We start from the raw sequence: 22,659 nt of genomic DNA on the forward strand, positions 1-22,659 counted from the left end.
TTATAGATTTCAAGGTTAAGTAAGAATTTGGGCTGAAGCAAAGATAACTTTCTCTTTCTCCATTTAGTTGGTTGGGACTCTAGTGGTGCCAGGGCTGTGAAATGCTATTAGGTGGGAAGCTCAGTTTTCTTCCTATCTCTTAGGTGCAAAACACACTGCAGTAATAATCCAGTTGAGACTGCTTTAACTGCCCTGGCTCAGTGCTAGGGAATCCTGGGAACTGTAGTTTGTTGTGGCACCAGAGCTCTCTGACAGAAAAGGCTAAATGTCTCACAAAACTATAGTTCCCAGAATCCCTAGCATTGAGCCAAGGCAGTTAAAGCAGTCTCAAACTGGATTATTTCTGCCGTGTGTTTTGGACCTTAGCTTTCAGGATAATTCAGTATATTCTTGTTCCTATTAGGCTTTTCGACTACTTTTGCATGTGGCTACGTCAAATTGTTTAGCATTGCTCTTTGTTATTTTTTAAAAACTAAATCCAACAGTAGTTTATGTACAGAAAGCCCAATAAAATCAATGGAACTTGAAGATCAGTTGTGATAAACAAGTCCCATTCATTTCAAAAGGTCTGCTCTAACTAGAAATAACCCTGGGTTTAGCCCTCTTATGCTGAAGCATTTCACCATCACCACCTTCATCAATTTCTATAGCACCTTAACTTTACAAATAAAATAACAACAGAACAGTTTTCTGCCCTCAGGATTACAGTCTAATTAGGACATGACACAAAAGGAAAAGAGGGTGATATTGTTGGAGCAGATTAGGTCCAGCAGATATAGCCTCTTCTTCTTTCCCTCCTAGGCCACAGTAGTGCTAGCTGGGATGCAGGGAGATGTTTTGATTTCACTGTATGTTTTACATCTATATTTAAAGGCATTGCCACGTTAGTCTGTATCACTATGCAAAGGATCTTGTAGCACTTTTGTGACTGAAAGAAGTTTGTAGCTAAGCTTTTGGTAGACTGGGTCTAATGAAGCATTATGATGACCCCTAAGGCAAACTTATCACTGGGTTTTCTTGGCAAGATTTGTTTGAAGGAGGTTTGCCTTTGCCGTCCTCTGAGGCTGAGAGAACGTGATTCACCCAAGGTCACCCAGGGGGTTTCAACAGCTGAGTGGGGAATCAAATCCTGCTGTCCAGACTCATAGTGCATGCTCAAACTGCTACACCACACTGGCTCTTTAGGAGCACTTTGCTTACATATAAATTATAAACTGTTCTGAGAGTTGCAACTGAACTATGGATATAAACCTTATATAAATAAATAGTTACTGAGTGCACCGAAGCATACATTTTACTTTTAATAGCTAAAGAGAGACGTGATCAACATAATTGGATGGTAAATTATGGCCTCCTTTCTTTCTTTTTCAAAAGAGTTGGCTGTACCTCCATTTTACTGCTCTGAGCCACTGCCTTAGCAATTCACTATTTAGTACAACTAGCAGCTCTTTTCCCAGGACACTATGGCATCCTGGCATTTTTAACCAACTTCATATGCCACACTGCAGTAATACCAAGTTGTCCAGCATAGATTTGGCAAGAGATGTGAGAAGGAAGGATTGGAATAGTTTGCAACAATTACTTTTAGCTGTTGTGGAGCCAATAATAATTCTACAATAATATAATTATATTGCTGTAATATGTGATAGTATCTTTACAAAGGTGATTGTAATTAAAGAAACCAGTGGTGGCTAAGTGGCAGGAATGAAAGAAAGTCTTTCAGGATCTGTGCGTTTGACTCCTACTGGGTTCCTTAGATAAAAGGCTGGTTAAAAATGCAGGTGACTGTAGGTAAAAATGCATTATAAAGGTGATTGCAATTCTGAAGCAAAGCAGGAGAGATTTGTTTGAATTAACAAGCTGTGTCTAACTTGGTTTATGCCATTTTGGAGGTCAAACGTTAACATTTACATTATGTAACTGTAACAAGCAACATTAACAGAAGTAAAACAGAGGAGACTGGGAACATAATAAAGCCCATTTTTTAGTACTGATGATTTGTGTTTTGAGCTCCAGATCTTTAGGCCACTTCAGTTATTTTGTTTATCTCATCCATGTTTACCTGTATCTGTTGTTTAAAGAGACATTTTATTGGTATGGAATGCTTAAAATTTGTAATTTGATATAAATCACATTATTATGGTATATTGTGACTTTTGTTCATAAATCATTTCTTAACTGAAGGAATTTGTCTAGAATTGCAAGGTTGTGGGCAAGAAAGAAATCTTTTCACATCCTTGTTGAATTAGATCCCAGATGCACTTTTATATGCTAGATGTTCCTGGTTGTTTTTTTTTTTTTTAAAGAATGTACTACTACTTTTGTTTCTACTTTGGCACATTGCTAAAAGCTTTTCTTTTTAAAATTTATATAAAATGTATGATAGGTTTCTAATGCAGGCTTTTTGTCACTGAAATGCATATTATTTTGATCTATAAAGGAGCTACCAAAAATGATTGCACTTTCATATCCATTTTGTGCAACTGTCATTATCTTTAACATCTTCTGTCACTAAAAAGAAATAACAGCTTTAAAAAAAGATTGCAATTCTAGCATACGTTTCTAGAAGTGGACCCATTCAATATGATTGGACTTAATTCTGAATAAAGATGCATGTGATTGAATTATTTAGCCACTATCATGAACATAAATACCATTGGATTAAATGGGACTTAATTCTGGGTAAACATGCATAAGATATGTGTATTAAAGAAGTATAATTTGTAAGGTTAGTTTTTAACAGATACATACATACATATATATATATATAGAGAGAGGTTTTTGGCGGGCGGGGGGGGGGGGGCTTGGTTAAATCTTAACCACTAAACACATACATAGATTTGACATTGGGGAAGACTGTTTTTTCACATTTCAGTCAGCAAGGAACTTTGCTCCATATTATTTAGAAATACATAGGGCTTTGGTGTGTGGTCTAACATTTTGATGCAGTGATTACTTGCTTATTTGGTAGCTCTTTAGGCAACTTTCTAGCTCTATGGGAGTCACTGCTCTGTGGACTAACAGCCTGCTGGCCATGGTAGTTGCACATTTTTGGGAACTGTAATAGAAAAAAGTAGCCTTTCAAAGCTCTGGTATAGGTCACTTAAAATGGTCTTCCCCAATACTGTTTTCCCACACACTAGAAGGATGTTTACAGGGATACCAAGTAAGCAGCAATCAGAAATTAAACATCATATGTTAACACTGTACCAAAGGCTAAAATTCTCTAAAGAATATGCGGACTCTTCCAAGTTCTTATCAATGGGGTTCAATCATGAGATTTGTTCCTTTGGAATCAATACCCTCCTTCCACAGCAGTACATATTCCATGGGAAGCCCACATGGCTGTAATTATTTAAATATCATCCTGGCCTCAAAGGAGCAGATTACAGGTAAATGACTTTCAGTGCAACTGGGAGAATGTCTAGAGGGAATTGTGTATGTGCATGCATATTTTCTAACATCGGCACATTACAGCTGGGCCCCTTGAGGCACCGTCATTACATGCGAGGGGCGGTGCTTCCTGACGCCCCTTGCGCGTAATGAGTGTGTCAAAATGGCGGAACCCTATACAGATGGGTGCCGCCATTTTGACGTCGCGGATGCATAGCGTCCGGACGTCACGCACCAGAAGTGGTGCCGCAAGTGCGTGCCTCGTGCCTTGCGGCACCTCTTCCGGGGCCCAGGAAAAAGTGCCATTTTGGTGCTTTTTCTTGCTCTGCGAGGGAGCCACACGGTTTGGCTGCTGCGGCTCCCTCATGGAGCAACCGGCAGCGGCGCAAGACTGCCCCTTCTGGGCAGTCTGTAATGTGCCATCATTTCTTATTGTTGCATCTGAAAATTATGCATAAAAGAAATAAGAAAAAAATCCAAAGGTACTTTCCTTCTTATTTGATCTTTCCAAAATCTTTTGGTCATTGCAAGTGGCTCTCCTATCAGTGAATATCTGACTATCAGAATCTAAAGCACTATACATATTATCAAGAACCTAAGAATCTCTCGCTCTGGTGTATGTGCCTTCAAACTGCCTGTCAATTTACAGCAACCTGTAAATGTCATAGCATTTTCTTAAGCAAGGAATACTCAGAGGTGGTTTTGCCAGTTCCTTCTTCTGAAACACAGTTTACAGCACTTGGTATTCCCTAACAGCTTTCGTTCCAAGCATTGTAGTACCAAGGTTGTACTACAGGGCACAAAAGGCCCTGAACTTTTGAATATTGCAGAATTTGTAATGCCATGTAAAAAGAGGAAAATGCTAGGTTTCTAGCCCTCAAGAGTACAAAACTATATATAAAAACGTTTAGACAGTTTCTGTGACGCAAAAATCCTTTCAAGGCAGAGGGGTTAAAAATGCTAGGATTGCCTGAGGTCAGAGTGTTATACTGCTTTTATCCCAACAATTATGGGTTTTCTCCCAGTTCTATCCTGCCCTTTTGCTAAATTGCTCAAGGAAATTTATGTGAGATTCTCATTTAACAACATTGTGAGGTAGGTATACTGAGAGATAGGAAGTAGCCCAAAGGCCAGGAGAGAGTTTCTGAACCTAATTCTTTTTAATCTGGATCCCAACCTTAGAGAATAAACAATATTTTTTCTTACATGGTGTTTTCAATAACAGATACCTGTTGTGATGAGCTACACTGTAAGTATTCAAAAATATGTCTACTCAATACAGTCATGCTTAGTTGGTTATGGGGTTGCACCCTTTAGAGTGGAAATGTTTGTTTTAGGTGCTGAGCTGATGGGCCAGGATGACACAGGCCAAGCCCATTTATTCTAGCCCCCATGCTCACCTGAGTCAGTCCCAGTCAGTGCAGGGACAGGCGTGTGTTTACACACCCATCCCTGCACCGAACCAGGACCCGCTACCAGCATACGCTCCTTACCTTCCCTCACCATCACTAGCACTGAGAAGTCACCTGTTGCCGCATCTGGTGCAGAAATGGGACACTTATCAGACATGGCGATGGGGGCTTCTCAATACCAACAATGGTGCGGCAAGGTTTGCCATTGGAATTCTAGGAAACTCTGTGGCAAACCAGGGGTCAAATTGACCCAAGGGTAAAAGCTGTTTACCCCAGGATCGGGTCAGATCCATGCCCAGCCTGCAAGATCATCCCCAATTCTGGCTCCAGGATTTTCACCTGTGTAATCCAGGCTGAAGGGAACATGGCCTTTGGATCTGTGGGGACGGCCCCTTAGTCATACATTCTACATATCCAAGACAAAATACCATGGGGCCTGCTACCACACAAAGAGAGCTTCATATATGAACCTAGGTGTACATGCTTGGCAAACTAGTGTAGACCCAGTTAATCAATGTGATTTATACACGTGTGAATTTACCACTTAGCAACATATTTAATGGTGATGTTGTACTTGAAACTAACAATTGGACTCAGTGTATGGGTCCTAATCTGCCCCATGTGTGAATGGGCATGGTATATTATAATGTAAACGTACATGCATAAATCATATGCATAATACTTAATATGCCTAATATTTAAAAGTCAAACTAGAAAAAGCATACTAAATTTTATTTTGAGATAGTTTACACATGGCTGTCAACACACACACTAGTTCTTACAATGCGTCTATGAGAAATGGTGTGCTGCTAGTTCACCCATAATATCAGACTATGCTACAAGGTGGAGCTGAAATAAGCGTGGCAAATCCTTGGGCTGGTGTGCTTCCTCAACCACCTTCCCTCCTCCCAAATGGCTGGAAAAGAAAGTAATTAGTGTTTAGTTTCACTTACAAAGAATTCCCATATGTTACCCCATATGTTATGGTTTCAAAAACATTCTGGTTAGTCTCTCTGCAAGACAATTTTACTGTTTTTGATACTAGTTAAACTAATCCCAGTTTGTATTAAGCAATAGTCTCTAGGAGACAAACTAAGGAAAGTAAAATTCAGTACTATCAAAATCACGCCTATGAAAAAACAGGGAAAGGGCAGCACAGAGTCCAGTGCCCTTTGACTGGATTGTCAACCACATAAATGTAGCACTAAACCATGGTTTAGTGTTACAGGTGAACTATTTCAGTTTTATCCTTGCTTGTTTAATTGCACATAAGAAAATTCAAATAAGGCCACACTTTTTATAGTTAGTTAGATATGGATCCACCTCCCTCATGACACTGCATACATTTATTATACCAATATTTTGATAAGGCTGCAGGTACTAGAAGTAAACAGACCTTGTATACTTGTGCTGATGAAACAATTAATGAAATACTAAACTGTGAAGTAATATTTAGTCAGAATCTGTTTTAGGAGTAATACAGAAGGATCTTAATGATTGTCTGGAATTATTTCAATGCTTATTTGGAATGACTGCTCTTTCTGCTTAGTGATATGAAAGATAAAAGATGGGATAAAAAGTTTGGATTGTCATAGATAGATTCTCTATCTTCACAAGACTAAAAGTATTGCCAGTATTATGCTGTCCTTAGAATTCAGTTGAACTGTAAAGTGAAATACGCTGTAGTGTATTTGCGCTTTAGTCATTTGGTATTCGGGAGTCATTAACAACTAACTGACAATATCTGGAAATGTTAAACACTGCTATTTATTCACAAGTGGCAGTATCTTGTCATAAATGTGCCTAATTACAAGATTAGAATTAAACTAGGAAGCCACTTTTTATATAATTCTGTTCTGTAGGATTCTGTTGGAAAATTGTTTAGTGAAAACTGTTGTCTCTGGCTGGCCCTTGCAGTTTTGTCACTAACACAACTTTGGTTAAGTTTACACATGGATATACAATTCCCAAGTTTACAACATCAATTAAAATTGTACCTATATAAAATGCCCCACAAATACTTTTTCATATTGATTCACATCATTTCAAGCATAATGCATTTAATGATGGCATTTCACATATCCATCTGTTAATCTGAGAGCTATAAGTAAACACATAATGTAGTGGCAACTAATGCACATGCATATGAGAATCATTCCTTTCAGAAGTATTTTGCAAGAATCCAATCAACGCTTGACTAATTATTAGAATACCATTTGGATGTGTTCCAGTCCAGATGGAAGCTTCTGGCTGTGGAGTCAAAGTATGTCAGTTGCACTGATCTTAATGCAGTGACCACAAAAACTGATGGTAATCCCTCCCCGGTGTGAGTGGGTGGTTGGGGGCAGGTAAGACATAGACTTCGATTTCTAAACCTTAGTGAAGTCAAGAAGCCAGGAGCATAAGATTATGTAAAAGCATGCACATCCTATCTGAAATGTTTGTATCTAATGCCAGTCATTTCCCCCCTCATTTAAAGCTACAGATTAGATCTGTATATTATTTTTGAAAGCTGTAAATGATGCAACAAATAAGTTGCACATTGTTGATATGTTCTGTATAATTAATAATGAATCTAAGAACTTCAAACTATGAGTATCAGATTACTTGTAACATTTAAAGCTGCAATATAATACTGATCCTTCTCAGTAACTCTCTTTTACAGCCTAGTTTAGTAAAAAGGCCTACATGGGTAGCAATAATGCAGTCAAGTCCTTAAAACTGCAATCCTAAAATCTCACTTGCCTGAAGTAAGCTCCATTGAACTCAATGTTACATACTTCTGAATAGATTATGCATAGAACTATGCTGTAAAACCCTCTTTTTTGAATACGTCTTTTGTAGTACATAAGGATATGCCAATATTGTTCATTCCAAAATGGAGATTTTTGTAACGAAGTGAAATTTCTAACTTTATGTTATTATATTCAACTCAAGTCCTGCCTTCTTTTAAAAAGTAATTTGTCATGTGGTAATAGACATAAGCCACATTTCCATTGCACATATGGAATTAGTTGCATGGCTCTTTGACTTCTGGCATATGTTTAAGTACTTATTCTCCAGGACCCATTCTTAATATCTAGTATTTTATTAAGGCATGCTTGTGATGGTGCATGCAATTTTATATCTATCTTTCTATCTATCTACACACACACATAGGAAATATACTGAAGGTTTCCATTTCAATAGCCTTCTGAGCCTACATTTTCAATACAAGTTTTTGTCAAAACATTACGTTCCAGTGACTTCTCTGTCAGTGCAGTTGCAACCAACTTCATTTGTCTAAAGCTATTTTGTAATACAGTAGTGTTGTTCAGTGGTAACCGAAAGATAAATACTTTTTTTTAATTTAAAAAGGACATGTTCCTTTCTTAATGCCCACAGATATTCTTCTTAAATTTACACAGGGATTTTTGCTGAATTCTGGCCTGACAGGGAAATGATATGTACTGACCACAGATATTAAGCATTAGAGACAAATGAGAAAAATAAATCTGTTGTCTTCTCTTTCAGGTTGATTGAAATATTAATAATGCTACACAACCAGTTCACATTGTTGCAAATTTCCTTAGCTTCTAGTTTCAAAGTACTGTTGTTAGTGACGAAAAAGTCTGTGAAAATGTGTGATACTGATGGCATTATAAACATTACTAATCAAGCAGCACTCATAGCTGATGATGGAAGAGTTCTTTCAAATGTAATCTTCAGGTATTTGGTGCAGCAGTGCACTCTGGGAGTTTGCCAAGCATATTGCTCATGAAATATGGTGGCAGGGCCTTAATACAGCATAGATTTTGCTTTCTTCTTGTCTTACATTCTTCCATCTCCTGCATCAAGTGGAAGAAACAGATCGATGGTTTGGAAATGCATATGTAAAATCTAGGAGTCAAATTAATAATGAAAACATACTTAAGAAGCTTACTTCTAAATGTGTGGAGCATAAATGTGGCCAGAGCTATGGCGGTTTCAGACATGGATGCTGAGTATGAGGCAAAATACATTCCCAAGCGATGGAGTGCATCTAGGCTTGCACCGCATATAGTGAAGGTTGTTTCCTTCCTATTCTTCAGCTTGATAAGTTGCCTCTCTAGACTTAAACAACCATTATAACTTTGCTGCTCATTTTTGCTAATAGTTATTAGATCTTTTTATCACTGGCTGATTTCAGTTTAGGTTTTCCCAATACTGCTTTTGCTATCAATCTCTGCTGGTTAAACAGTTAACTTGCAAAATGCAGAGATGCTTCTGTAAGAGTGGTTGCTTGTTAGCTTAATGAACAAACCTGTGCACTGAATGTTAAGCAGTTGTCATGCTTTCCCCTTGGATCAGTAAGTAGTGGTCTCTTCATTGATTATCATTATTCTTTCAGCTGGCACACTATATTTACATACTCTTAAGTGAGAGTACTACGTTCTGAAAAGCACAGCTCCTCATTAGATTGATTAAAAAATTAGACAAAGGGTTAATTTCACAGCATTTCAGTCAAGCTTCCAATTAAAAAATTCCACGAAAAATAACCTTCCAGGTTTTCATTGCTTAGAAGTCTGGATAATTACGAGACACCGCCACAAATGCCATGCACTCATTTTATGTTAAAACTAAGCAAACAATAGTGTAACCATAGTTCTGATCTATTTGTACCAGTCTATTACATGTGTAAATGTTCCAGTGGCCAGTTATTACCCTGTAAGTAAATACTACAATCATCCATTTGGTCTGCTTATAGGCAAGAGTACTAAATAAATGCTATTACTGTATTCTTATTTTAAGACTTTGTTTCAAATTTTGTTTCCCCAGCCATGATCCTAAAACTGATTAAAAAATGACACGTACTCTTCTTTCTTTCTTTCTTTCCATGCTTACCATTTTTTGCTGAGACATCTGTAGCTTGAAAATCAGTGTAGGCAGAATACTCTTGTGCAAAATACTGGAATGATCACGTCATGTGATTTCTAGCTAGTAGTTTTTCACCCAGCATCTTGATGTTAACCTTGATACATACATTGGAGACGCCGCAGCGTGTGAATATGAAACGTATCCACTCTGGACTGCAAAAAATGGTCAGAGGCACATCACACGCCTCACACGCACAGCAGTGGCGTTCTGGGTCATTTTGCTTTGCAATATGCCTTAGGAGGGTATTGTGGTAGGAAATAATTCATCATCATCATGATAATAATAATAATAAGGCTGCGTTCCAATTGGGGCTAGGAGAGGGGATGGCTCCTTCCAAACTTCCTTGTCCCAGTTCCTAATAAGTTGTCTGCACAGACAAGGTCGAATTCAAGCCATTTGACTCCTGTGGCTCCTGTGGGACAGACCCCTCTGAGAGGCATCAGCATGCTATTCCAGGGCTTTCCTGTGCGCAGAGAATAGCCAGAAGCTTATCTTCCAGCCTTCCCAACCCTACTAAATCCCTGGCTAGCTTCTTCCAATCATGGTTGCCCCTTGATTCCTGGAGTGGAAAAGGGGTTGAGGTTTGAAGAGAGGGTCCCTGTCCCTGTGCGAAAGACAGAGGGATACCCCTCCCCATCCTTTTCTCAGCATGGAGCAGCAGGACTCAAGATTGCCAGGGCAAACCCCCCCCCCACCCTACCTTTGACTTTGGAGCCCAGTGTGCGCTATTGCCCTTTGTCTTGTCTGCCTGACCCAGTTTAATGGGGCTGCTCTTAAAATGGGGGGCAACTGGAAGGGTTCAGTCCAGTTATGTTGTTTATGGAGTAATGAGCTCCTGTGTGTGTGTGTGTGTGTGTGTGTGCGCGCACACCAGAGAGAGAGGGAAAGTACTGCACTGCAAGTTATCGACCAGGCTATCTGCTTCTTGTAGGCTTCTCCATTATCATGCAGATCAGAAGTAGATCTAATTACCTCTCTTTGCTGCCAGGAGGAGGAGGAGGAGGAGGCAGGGACATGCCTCTGGAGCAAGAGCCTGCTGCTGGAACAGTCAGTGGGAAAGCATCCCTGGGGGTTTTGGGGTATCCTTGTGTGCATGTGTAGGATTAACAACACGGTGAATACCTCTCTCTCTGAGCCCTTGCACCGCTTCCCTTGGGAGGAGAAGGCCCTGCAAAATAGGACCTTGGAGGAAAGAAAAGCTGAAGGAAGAGGTCCCTGAGCCCTTCTGCCTCTTTCCCAGATTATGCCCTAACCCCAAAGGAGGACAAGGCACCGAGAAATGTAGGACCTTGGGAGGAAAAAGATTGGCCAGATCGAAGCCAAAAACTTTGTGTGTGTGTGTGCTTCTTAGCCCTGCTCCATCCAGCTGGAGGACCTTGTGGGAGTCCCTCCCGGACAGGAGCATGAAATGTGGCAGAGGCCATGCTGCGTCTTCGTCCTCCTCTGCCTTCAAGTCCTTTCAGACCCATGGCGCCCTAGAGTCCCTCCAGAGGCTGAGAGAGTGTGGCTTCTTGCCCAAGTCTTTCTCGGGCGGAGCTGGGCTCCCAGGGCCACAGAGGGACCCACCCGCTTCGAGCTGCCCGGGCTCCGCACTGTGGAATTCTGGGAAGGGTAGTTGGTTGTGGCACCGGAGATACCCTTCCCAGAATTCCAGAGCGCGGAGCCAGGGCAGCTCGAAGCGGGTTATCCCTGCAGTGCGGATGCGGCCAGTGTTTTTTGATTTCGGTGGCTTACCTTCTTCCTCCCTTAGAAGCGAGGCGTCCCCCGGCGAGGAGGCATCTCTCCCGGCTCCCGCTCAGCATCGGCCGAGACTCGGCGGGAAAGCGCGCCAGCCAGCCAACCCACCCTCCTCCGGCCAAAAACAGGGGCGCCTTCTTCTCTCTCTGAAGCGACTTCCCAGAGACTGAGGCTCGGCGCCCTTCCAACCCACCACAACCGCCTCCGCCTCCTCCTCCTCTTCCTCAGGGAAGCATTATAAGTCAGGAGGCATCGACACCAAGAAATGTCCTCATTGACTGCAATGGAGAGAAGGAAGGAGGCTGGGATCCTGTCAGTGGCGAGGAAAAAGATGCGAAGAGAAGGAGAAGATAAAGGAGGAGGAAGAAGAGGGTTGGGAAAAATCCTTTCCCCCTATATATCTATATATCTATCTCTATATCTCTGTTCCACTTTGGAGCCGTGGCCGTCGTCGTCGTCTTCGTCGAGATTGTTTTGTTTATTTATTTATTTCATTTGTGTATATTTTTGGCAAGCAAGAGCAATCCCTCCGAGGCGAAGCAAAGCGAAGCAAAGCATAGGGAGCTGGATCAAACGCGTCCCTCCTCCTCCTCCTCCTCCTCGGATCGTTCGTCTTCAGTCTCTTCTTGGCGCGAGAGAGGGAAGGAAAGAAAGGGAGCGCGTGCGGCTGCTGCTTAAGGGCTGGAGAGAGAGGATGGCTGGGCGCGCGCTGCTGTGTCCCTGACTGGAAGAGAGGGGGCGCGCCAGAGGGCGGCGGCGGCGGCTAGTGCGCGTGCGCAACTCTCTCTCTTTCTGTGGGTGGGCGCTCCCTGTCTCGCGCCTGAGGGGTGGGGGGGGAAAGAGTCCGTTGGCGAAGGGAGGGGGTTGGAATGTTGGGGCTGTCTTCCAGTTGAGGGAGAGAGGAGATGTAATCCTCCCCTCGTCTGTGTTGGTTTCCCCCTCAGCTCCAGGGCGGGAGTCCCTAGGAAGAGTAATAATAATCAGAGTTGAAGGGTTCTCCCTCTGTGTCTGTGTGTGTGTGTGTGTCTTTCGATTGAGTTTATCACACCAGAGGAATTTCTCTTCATTTCCAAGGAGAAGAAAGTGGGGCAAAATGCATTCACATGAATCCACTAGTTCAGCGAATTCAAACTGGGTTCAAACTGGCTTCCCATTGCCTGAAAGTAGCTTGCCATTGCCTGAAACTGCGTGTGGTAGCCTATCACACAATAACATTAAACCCCATGCTTGCGTTCGGATTGCCATTGGATTATACTGTACCTCCAATTTCCCCTGTCTGATAACATCCTCTGTCTCAGAGAAGAGGAGAAGGGACACACCACAGAGGAACAGGAGCGTTAAACTTGCTGATCATTCCCAAAGTGGGAGATGAACTCCAAAAGCTCTTGAGGAACAAAGTTTGGGAGCAGCAGCAGCTGCATCAAAATGATTTCCCAAACTTTGGTTCTTCAGGGTTTGGGGTTGTGTTGTTGTTGTTGTTTTACTTCAGCTCCCCAAAGCCAGTCAGTCAGGAATTCTGGGAACCAAAGTCCAAAACCTTTCGATGACCAAAGTTTGGGAACTGCTGCATTAAAGCAGTGATCCCCAAACCTTGCTTCTCCAGGGTTGTTTGTTTCTTTGGACTTCCAGTTCCCAGAAGCCCCAGCCACTTTGGTCAACAGACAGTTATTCTGGGAACTGAAGCCCAAAACCTCGGAGCTGGGAGACCAAAGTTTGGGAACCGCTGTATTAAAGCGATGATTCTCAAACCTTAGTCCTCCAGGTTGTTTGTTTTTGGACTGGCAGATCCCAGAAGCCCCAGCCAGTCTGGTCAAATAGCCAGGAATGCTGGGAACTGAAGTCCAAAACACTAGGTAGAACAAAGTTTGGTAACCGCAGAAAAGCTCAAGTTTCAGGAGGAGCCCTGTTGTTGGCCATGTTGTTGTTGTTTGCCTTCAAGTCGACTTATGGTGACCCTAAGGCAAACCTGTCATAAGGTCTTCTTGGCATGTTCCTACAGAGGGGGGTTGCCATTGCCACCCTCCAAGGCTGAGAGAGTGTGACTTGCCCAAGGTCACCCAGTGGGTTTCAAGGCCAAGCTGGGAATTCAGCCCTGGTCTCCAGAGTTGTAGCCCAACGCTCAAACCACTGTGCCCTGTTGGTTCCACGCATATAGCCATATAGCATAATAGTCTAATTGCCATATAGCAAAGTACAGTAATGTCCCAAATCCACACTGCAGTGATATCTTTATGGGGACAACCAAAATGCACAAAATACCTGTTGCAAGCTTTCAAAACTCCACTCAGTGATCCACAAAACAGTGATACCTTTATTGAGCCAAACAAAAGACATAAAATACATGTTGCAAGCTTCCATGGAGCCTTGAAAACTTGCGACCTGTAGAGTCAGCCCTCCTTATCCATGGATTTTTTTTATCCAAAGATTCGAGCATCCACAGCTAGAAAATACTTTAAAAATATACAGATTCCCATAGGTAAACTTTGATTTTGCCAGTTTATATAAGGTTTATCATTTTACTGTGCCATTATATTTAATGGGACCTGAGCATCCACAGATTTTGGTATCCACTGGAACAAAGGCCCAGTGGATACCAAGGGCCCACTGCATTCTATGCATTTGGTTGGGCCAATAAAGGTATCACTGTTCTGTGAATTTTGGATGTTACTGTGCTTGGAAATTGAAAGTTAGGGAGGAAGAGAAGGAGAAGAGGGAATAGTGTGTCCAGCCTCGACTCACTCCTTAAAAATAAGCAGGTTTTTGCCATATGATCTGTCCTTACAATTCACACGCTTCTCCCACTCTGTGTCAGCATAATGTTTATGTTATACAGTATGTGACCCACCCATACTAGATACTGAGGGAGGAGCACAACTGTATTTCTTTAAATGAATAAATGCATTTATAGGCTTGTTGAATTAACACAGCAAAGCAGACAGTGGGGATTGATTTAATGATTTGTCATGGGTTTCTAAGATGCTAGCTTTCAAACCTGCCAGGATGCCTCTTGGGAGCCTGTAGGAGCTTCTCTTAATCTCAGATGCGCTTGTGGGGGAGTGGATCCCTTACTGAGTTTTCTTAGTAGCAATTTTGTTTTGTCCCACAGGACTGAGCTTTATTGATTTTTTTTTTTTAATGTAAAAGTACTGTACCATAGAAACATGGGGGGGGGGGAGGTTTCTTAACTAAGTTGAAATCTGTTCAAGAACAGAATTAAAAAGCAAACACGAACCACCTTTGCATGTCAATTAACTGTGTAATTTAATAATTCCAATAAGACTCCTAACTGCTATAGACAGCATGATCCAAAACTCATATACCAAGATGTTTGTCTCTCTGCATTCAGTTGGACTTTGAATGAGTTGGTTCAGATTGCATCCTCAATACTGTCAATATTGAACAGGTAATTGCTCGAGGGTGGCATTTTGGATGCATTGGGAAGATTAGTGAACATTGTACAAACATTCTAACTGTACAGTCAGCTATTTGGTTCCTGGGGCTCCTCTCTCTCTCTCTCTCTCGTAATTTAACTAGAAATGTACTGCTTTACTTACTAGTGAAGTATGCTTGTGTGTGTTTGTATCTGCTTAAATGGTGGGATCAGTGGAAGATGGTAACCAGTAGTTGCCTTTGATCATAGCTAGTGGATTGGATGTACAGAACGCCAAGATTATTCTCAGGACTGGCTCTTTAAGATCATATTTAGATAACAATTCATCTACACATTTGCTGCACAGGAGCACAAAACAGAGCTGTTGCTAGTTTTAATGCAAAGAAACATTCCCCATCCTCTTTTCGCACTTTCTCCCACATCATGGAAACTATTAAGTAAGACAGCAGAACAAGCTGTTATTAGGAGATTTGTCAGATCAATTTATGGCCGGATCTCTTAACTGATTGTGTTGATGCCCACAGAGATGCTAGGGTTGGTTTTAATTATATTGACCTAGGCAGAACGCATGGATTATGCCAGCCTCAGTGCTCAGGACAGCCCTTGGCATAATTGCTCTAGTGACCTCATTCTATGTGATGTTGGGGCGTGGATGGAGTATGTCAGGATAAGATCAATCCTCCTGCTGAATCCTACTTGTTGGATGTCTGTGAAACACAGAAATACTGACCAGACACTAAACTAGCTTTGGTCAGCAGTGAGGTGGGTGGTAGGAAGGCAGATGAGGTTTAGATTTACAAGGAATTGGATACTATAGTGATGCCAAGCACCTGGTATCATGGATTGAAGGCATTATAGATTTAATGTTTGCTACAGAGTCAACTGTTTGTATGACAGCCAATGTGGCATAGTGGTTTGAGTGCTGAATGGTGATTCTGGAGATTAGGCTTCAATACCCCACTCAGCTATGAAACCTACCAGGTGATCTTGGGCAAGTCACTTGCTCTCAGCCTCAGGAGAAGGCAATGGCAAACCTCCTCTGAACACATCTTGGCAAGAAAACCCCACAATAGTGTCACCATAAGTCAGAAACAATTTGAAGGCATACAAACCAGCTAAGATTAACCAGGCTGTTGAATCTGCAGGGTAGTGCTTCACTCGCCACATGGCTGGAACCTATAGTATAAATTATGGATTACCCCAAGAAGAAGTTAGAATATGGAATGACACCCCATCCCCATTTCAAGTGGTGATGATGCAGTCAATGATAATTCTTAAAAATGATTTTAAACTTTAGTGGCATGGTTCTTTCACTCTGTTATTAATTTCCTAAGCACAGTTTCTGCATCCATATCATACTTAACTACACCTGTCTCTTCAGTCACTTTCTGTAGCCTTCTTGTCAATATAGCTCCAAGGCAGCCTTGATAGACTATTTGTTTCTCTGGTGACTCTCCTGTGAACCTTCTTAGCTTGGATTTATAAAAATATCTTATAGCTGGACTGTCACCATGCCTCCTGGGCTCAGCTCACTGGCAAGGATAACTAACCTCCGATTAGGAGGCTGAGTCAACTGGCCCTTTCAGTAATGCATTCAGCTGCGGATTTCTAAATATTCAATGTACTTTCTGAAACTGTTAAGAAAGATCCATACCTCTTGTTTTAGAGGTGGATATTATGGATATTATACAGTGTTACGACCCATTTCTAACACACAAAAACAGCTTGCCAATTTTACTATAACCAGTACCCCACTGGAAGAATCAACTAAATCTCCACACATCAAAGATGTGAACATAATTATAATTAATAACAGGGAAGAAATTAGTATTCCTCTTTATGCCATTTACCATTTTATGATAATCATGGTGATAATATGGTGTTAATTAGTCTAATAAAAATCCAGGATGATTATTAGGAAAATATTGTATTATTTGTGAGGCAGTATGGTGGAACAATTAAGACATGGATTAGGTTCAAGTTCATATATATAGTAATGAAGCTTTACGTCTGACCTTGATTCAGTTGCTTATTCTTACTCTAACTTGCCTCAGAGGATTGTTGTGAAGTTACGTCAGAAAAGAGAGAACTATACTAAATATCTTGAACTTCTTGAAGGAAAAGTGAAATATTAATGAAATGAATAAAGGGCTTTAGTAATCTTATTATATGAGTGGGCTTATTTGTTAAGAAATGAACTCAGTTTCTCCAAACCCAACACCTTTCTAGGAGTTTTATGAATTTTCTCAATGAGATGCAATTGTTGCTGTTCCTATGTATTTAAAATAAGTTATTTCTATACTATCAGTTGTAAATCAGGGTTGAGATTGTATGGCCTGCAGACCATGCATGGCCCTTGGCTCCCCAGATCATTCTCAAATTAAAAAAAGGAAAGAAAAGAAATCAGCAAAATTTCAATTATAAATAAAGTCTAAAGGAGCCGAATTTGGTCGATAAATGTTGCTTCTTCATTACTGTGACGTCCAGTTGCCCAAAGTGTCACTTTTGACTACCCCCATGGTGAGCAGTACAGCCTGCCAAGCACCCAGAAGAGCCCCCCTCCAAAAAGGTTTATCTGTGGTGTACATCCTTTGGGAAAGTAACCAGACTACAAGCCCTGGAGTCTCATCAATGTTTAGTTTTCAGATGTTATCAATGTTTTTGAAGACTGTGCCCCAAAATGTTTTTACCATGGGATACTATCACCTTGTGTATACAGGTTTACCAGCCTCAGGACACATCCCTAACAGGTCCAGATTACCTATGGGATCATCTCCCATATAATCCACCTCATAAACACAGGTCTTCTTAGGGACAGTTATCTCAGTCAGCCAGGAGCAGGCTAGCAACTGTTAAGCAGAGAACTTTTTCTTCAGCCACTCCCAAATTGTGGAATGACCTGCTGGAATAGATTCAATTGCTGCCTAGGTTTAAAACAGCATTAAAGACAATTTCATCCAGCAGGTTTGATCTTAGAACAGTTCAAGCAAGAAATCTCCCTGGAAGCCAAGATGACAAAACTTAGGCTGCCATACTTTGGACACATCATGAGAAGACATGAATCATTGGTAAAAATAATAATGCTAGAAAAGGTAGATGGGAGCAGAAAGAGAGGAAGGCCTCATGCTAGATGCATGGACTCTATTAAAGAAATCGCGAGTATGAATTTGCAGGAACTAGGCAGAGCAGTGGAGGACAGGGTGCCTTGGAGGTGTCTCATCAGCAGGGTTGTCACGGGTCAAGGTGACTAGACAGTTCAAAGTGGAAGAAGGAATCATGTCGATTCCAAATATGCCAGCATTTTCCTTAATGCCAAATGTATTAATAATGTCAAGTATAAAACAAAATCTAGTGCCCTGCATATATTTTTCCACACAGTGGATGCAATTTGATGCTTTCAACAGCTATAGTAGCCATTTATGTCCTCCATGAAAAGAGGGAACCCTGTTTTGAAACTTGGTAGTCCCTTTTGGGCAATGGACTTATAGAAGTAACATATAAATGTTCTGAAATAGCCATATTTGTGTTATAGTTTGGAGGTGAATCTCTGATTCACATAGGCAAGCTGCTAAAATAAAACAGTGCATTGTGAGTTTATCAGAATATTAACTGGAACGTTTAATACAAAATTTCTAATACAGACCAAATATTCCAAATATGGCGTTGCAGACATAATGAGAGGCATTAAAATAGCTATGTCACTCCAGTTGCTTTAGGACAATTCTGATTTCATGCCATGATTCTTGGCTTCTTTAAATTGGAAAGAGAGAGCATTTTGTTTCAGACATGAACTGTGTTTGGCTGTTCATTTCTGTAATCATCTGGGACCAGCAACATCATTAGATGTTCTGTTGAAAGCAATTATTTTCATATTGCTGAATTGCTGATGTTAAATAAGCAGTTGGCTTGTTTTCTGCATGACTATTGTTGCATAGTTTCCAGTTCTACATTTTTTGCAATTTTCTTGCACTTGGAACGGAGGGTGGCACAGGTGCTGTCTTTGGACATATTTCCAAATTGTAGAGTTATCACTTTAACTTGGATTCTTCACCTGTTAATTATGTAGCTTTTAACTTATTGGTAGACTGGTTGGTTAGTTGTCAATTACTTTGTTAAATATGCAATCAAAACTAAGACCTTTCACTCATTATCTGATACTGTCAGCCTCTGCACAAGTAGAATATCTTTTGAAAACACCTCCATTTAAAAATCTGGCATTGCCACAAGGTAGCAGTCAGTGTCTTTCTGGTACAGTGCAGAGGTGCTACAGATAGTGACTGGTCTGTGGGTAGATATCTTCTACCAGTGACCAAAAGGTTGATGGGGAAAATGGATCTCAACATAAAATTCCCTTTGGATTCAGTGGCAGAATATTTTCTTGACACAACCCTGTGCCAACCAGCTTATGAGGACTGTATTCACATAAGCAAGTAAATGGCTGACAAAAATGTCATAACAAGCAGAGTTCAATATTACCTAGACTGTGCTTTCTTAAATTAAACTGCAAAATGTTGGTATGTGTCCTCTCTTTACTCCCTCCGCTGGGATTCTTCCTTTCTATCAGTGCATATATTCCGTCTGTACTCTGAATGCATGAAGCAACAAATAGGCATGGGTAAAGTCACTGGAGGATTGTTCTGGCAATACAGCAAGGCTTAGATGCCTCATAGGGCAACTCAAGTGTCAGGACAACAGGGAGAATCCAAATTGGGAGGATGGAACAACTGAAAAACCAAAGGAGTGTATGTTCATTGTATAAACTGTAAGCAAGCACAACCTGGGACACTGTGTAGCACCATTCATAGTCAGAGATTATATAAGTTAAGGCAATACTTGTTTGTTCATTAATTTATTTTTGCACATCCTACCCTTCTTGTAGTAGAGAAGTCAAGGTGGTTTACAGTGCATATTAAGAAACAGCTAAACATCAATCATAATGTTAAAGAGCAGCATAAAGCAGATAAATGATCAGAATAATAAGCATTTAAAACATAACAGAAGAGGAGAAAAGTACAGCTTCTTCATCAAAAGACCTTTCTGCAACAGCCAGCTAACAACTGAAACCTTCTCTAAATAAAAATGCCTGCTACTGGAAGGAAAACTGAAAGGGGCCTAATTTGCAGGTAGGGAGTTCCACAACTTGGGAGTGGCCCTTTCTTATATCCTCACCAAACATGCCTGTGAAGGTGGAGGGACTGAGAGAAAGCATTGCCCCTCACCCAGGGTTTTGGGTTGCGGTGCCATTAATATGCTGATGACACCCAACTCATCAAGAGAGCCCCTTCTCTTAGGTTCACCACCATCACAATGGTTGGTGGGGACCTTCTTGGTGGCTGCCTCTAGACTGGAACTCTTCTTAAAGAGGCCACAATAGCCCGCTTCTTATAGTCCTTCCATTGGCAAGCTAATTTTTTTTTAACATTCAGACAGGCTTTAAAAACAGAAAGTTTTTAAAGAATGGTGCTGGACTATTTTACTGTTTTAAGCACTTTTATCCTTTTAATTGCATTTTATTATTTAAATATGTGATGTGATTTTTATACTGTAATACACATTAATCCTAATGTGTGGATCTGAGATCTGGGCTCTTGAATATCTGCTCAGGGGCAGCACCCTTGCCGCACACATGGGGGTGCACTCCCTTCAAGCCTATGGGAGCCTCCGTTTTCACGTATGTGCGTGTGTGTGTGCAATTTTGCTGTAGTGAAGCATTCACAGCTTTCTTTTAGGTAGCCAGTCTTACCTGATACTTTCAGGAGCCAGAAAAGGTGAAGGTATAACCTGTATGTGGTGGGTCTGACCTCTAAAATAATTCTGTCTTTTTTTAGTGTTCTGAAACTTAAGCCAACATGAAACTTCTCCCAGAGCATTAGAACACTGGCAGCATTCTAGCTTCATAATGAAACTGAGCATGCACAGGCTAATAAGCAGGCACAAATGAAGTTTCCCAGCAGTTGCTGCCTTAGAGTTCATTGGGGCAGGACAAACCTTAATAATGTTGAAGCGCTGCTCAGAAATTCAACAGGCCAAACAGAATGCCTTCCTCATAAAGCCTAAATAATATGCACTGATAATTTTTCACCAAGATTGAACGAAAATATATGATATACCCATCCAAACTCTAGAATTAAAGGGGTAGATGTGTCCTTTCTCAGCATTTTAAAAAATCTGCAATACCTGTGGCAATTTTTATTACATAGCCTTGAAATATGGCACAATTACAAAAGTTATCAAGTAGATATTGAATCTGAGATTCCAGGTTATTTCAGCAAGTGTCACATTTATAAGCAATAGAATTGCTGTTGATACCCAGTTCCGTATCTCCTTTCCACCTAAGTGCAAGCAAGCTGTTTTGGTGGTAAACTACTGCTTGCTGTCAGTAATGGTCTGGGTGAGGGCAAACAAATTGAGGCATGATGTAGACAAGATGGAGGTGCTCCTGCCAGTTGCGAAACAAAAAGGGAATACATATTCAGACTGCACTAGATGGGGTTATATCCTCCCCTGAAGTATTGGGTTTGTAGCTTGGGTATACTCTTGGATGCAGAATTGAATCTGGATACCTAGGCGTCTGCTGTGGCCAAGAATGTGAAAGGAGGGCTGGAGATGGGTGTCATCAGCAATTCTGTGGCTTACAGATGTGACATTTGTTGAAACTAGCATACCAGCTGTGCCTGTTCCTTGAGACAGCAGATCTGGCAATGGTAACACATGCCTTGATTATATCTTTGTTGGATTACTCTAACACACCTACTGTATATACTCATGTATACGTCTAGAAATTTTAGTCAAAAAATTGACTCCAAAAACTTGGATCGACTTATCCATGGGTCAATGTAAGTCCTGTTCTGACACCCCCGCCCCTTGAGAGTATTCTCTCATTCATCCAGACTTTAGTGTGAGCACAAACAGTTATGCCTGCTGGAATTTTGTAAGTTCTTTAGCATCGTTTTCCTTTGCTTCATCCTTTAGATCTTTTGTTACATGCCCCTATGTTTTACCCTCGACTTATCCACGGATCATATCAAAATCTATAATTTTGGCCCTAAAACTTTTCTTCGACTTATATATGAGGTCGACTTACAGTATATACTCTACGTGGGGCTGCCTCACAATTTAGAAACTTTAGGAGGTTTACAGTGCTGCTGCCAGGCTACTGACTGTGGCCGGTTGCAGGATACACATAAATCCCTGGTTGAAAGAGCTTCACTGACTACCAGTCTGTTTCTTGTTAAAGGCCTTTAAAGCCCTGTATGGTTTCAGTCAGACTATCTTGAAAGACCACATCTCCCTGCTTGAGTTTTAAGATTTTCAGAGAAAGCCTTTCTCCTGGTCCCACCACCATCACAGGGATGTTTGGTGAAAACACAGGAGAGAGCCTATTCAGTGTCTGATCCCAAGTTGTGGAATGGTCCCCTTTCTTCTCTGGTTCTACCAACAGATGAAGACCTATTTATGCAGGCAGAACTTTGGAAGAAGGTTTTAATGGATCTATGCTTTTATTTTTTCTATTATTTTAAATGTGTTTTAAACTAATTTAACTTTCTGTGTTTAATAAAATTGTTTGTTTAAATTGCTTTAAATCTTTTGTACAGTTGCCCCTCTGTTTGTGCGGACTTCAGTTCCACGAACCTCACTTACTTGCAAGGAGCAAACGGAGGGGATTAAAATGGGGTATGCACCCGAGGCACATGCCCACAACCGCTCATGGGCATACACACCCATTCAAACCTATGAGGCTTGAATATGTATGAGTTTCCATTTTCATGGGGGGTCTAGAATGAATCCCCCATGAAAATGGAGGGCTGACTGTAGTAATAGTTAGATTTT

The 22,659-nt window shown here is 41.1% G+C and overlaps 2 protein-coding genes across 9 annotated transcripts in view; one reads left to right on the plus strand and one right to left on the minus strand.

Moving 5' to 3' along the window:
* The window catches only part of INSYN2A (inhibitory synaptic factor 2A), a 79,628-nt gene extending 67,546 nt beyond the window's left edge, over positions 1 to 12,082 (minus strand). For all 7 annotated transcript variants that reach the window (XM_089510141.1, XM_089510138.1, XM_089510137.1 and 4 more), the window contains exon 1: positions 11,436 to 12,082. The gene's annotated coding sequence lies outside the window, so the exon portion shown is untranslated. The remainder of the gene's footprint in view (positions 1 to 11,435) is intronic.
* DOCK1 (dedicator of cytokinesis 1) overlaps positions 1 to 22,659 on the plus strand; it is a 502,791-nt gene that overhangs the window by 254,246 nt on the left and 225,886 nt on the right. The gene's annotated exons all lie outside the window — the stretch shown is intronic.

The sequence above is a fragment of the Sceloporus occidentalis genome, unplaced genomic scaffold (genome assembly GCF_023333645.1).
Source record: "Sceloporus occidentalis isolate IW3139 unplaced genomic scaffold, rSceOcc1.0.p SCAF_2, whole genome shotgun sequence".
Classification (NCBI taxonomy): domain Eukaryota; kingdom Metazoa; phylum Chordata; class Lepidosauria; order Squamata; family Phrynosomatidae; genus Sceloporus; species Sceloporus occidentalis.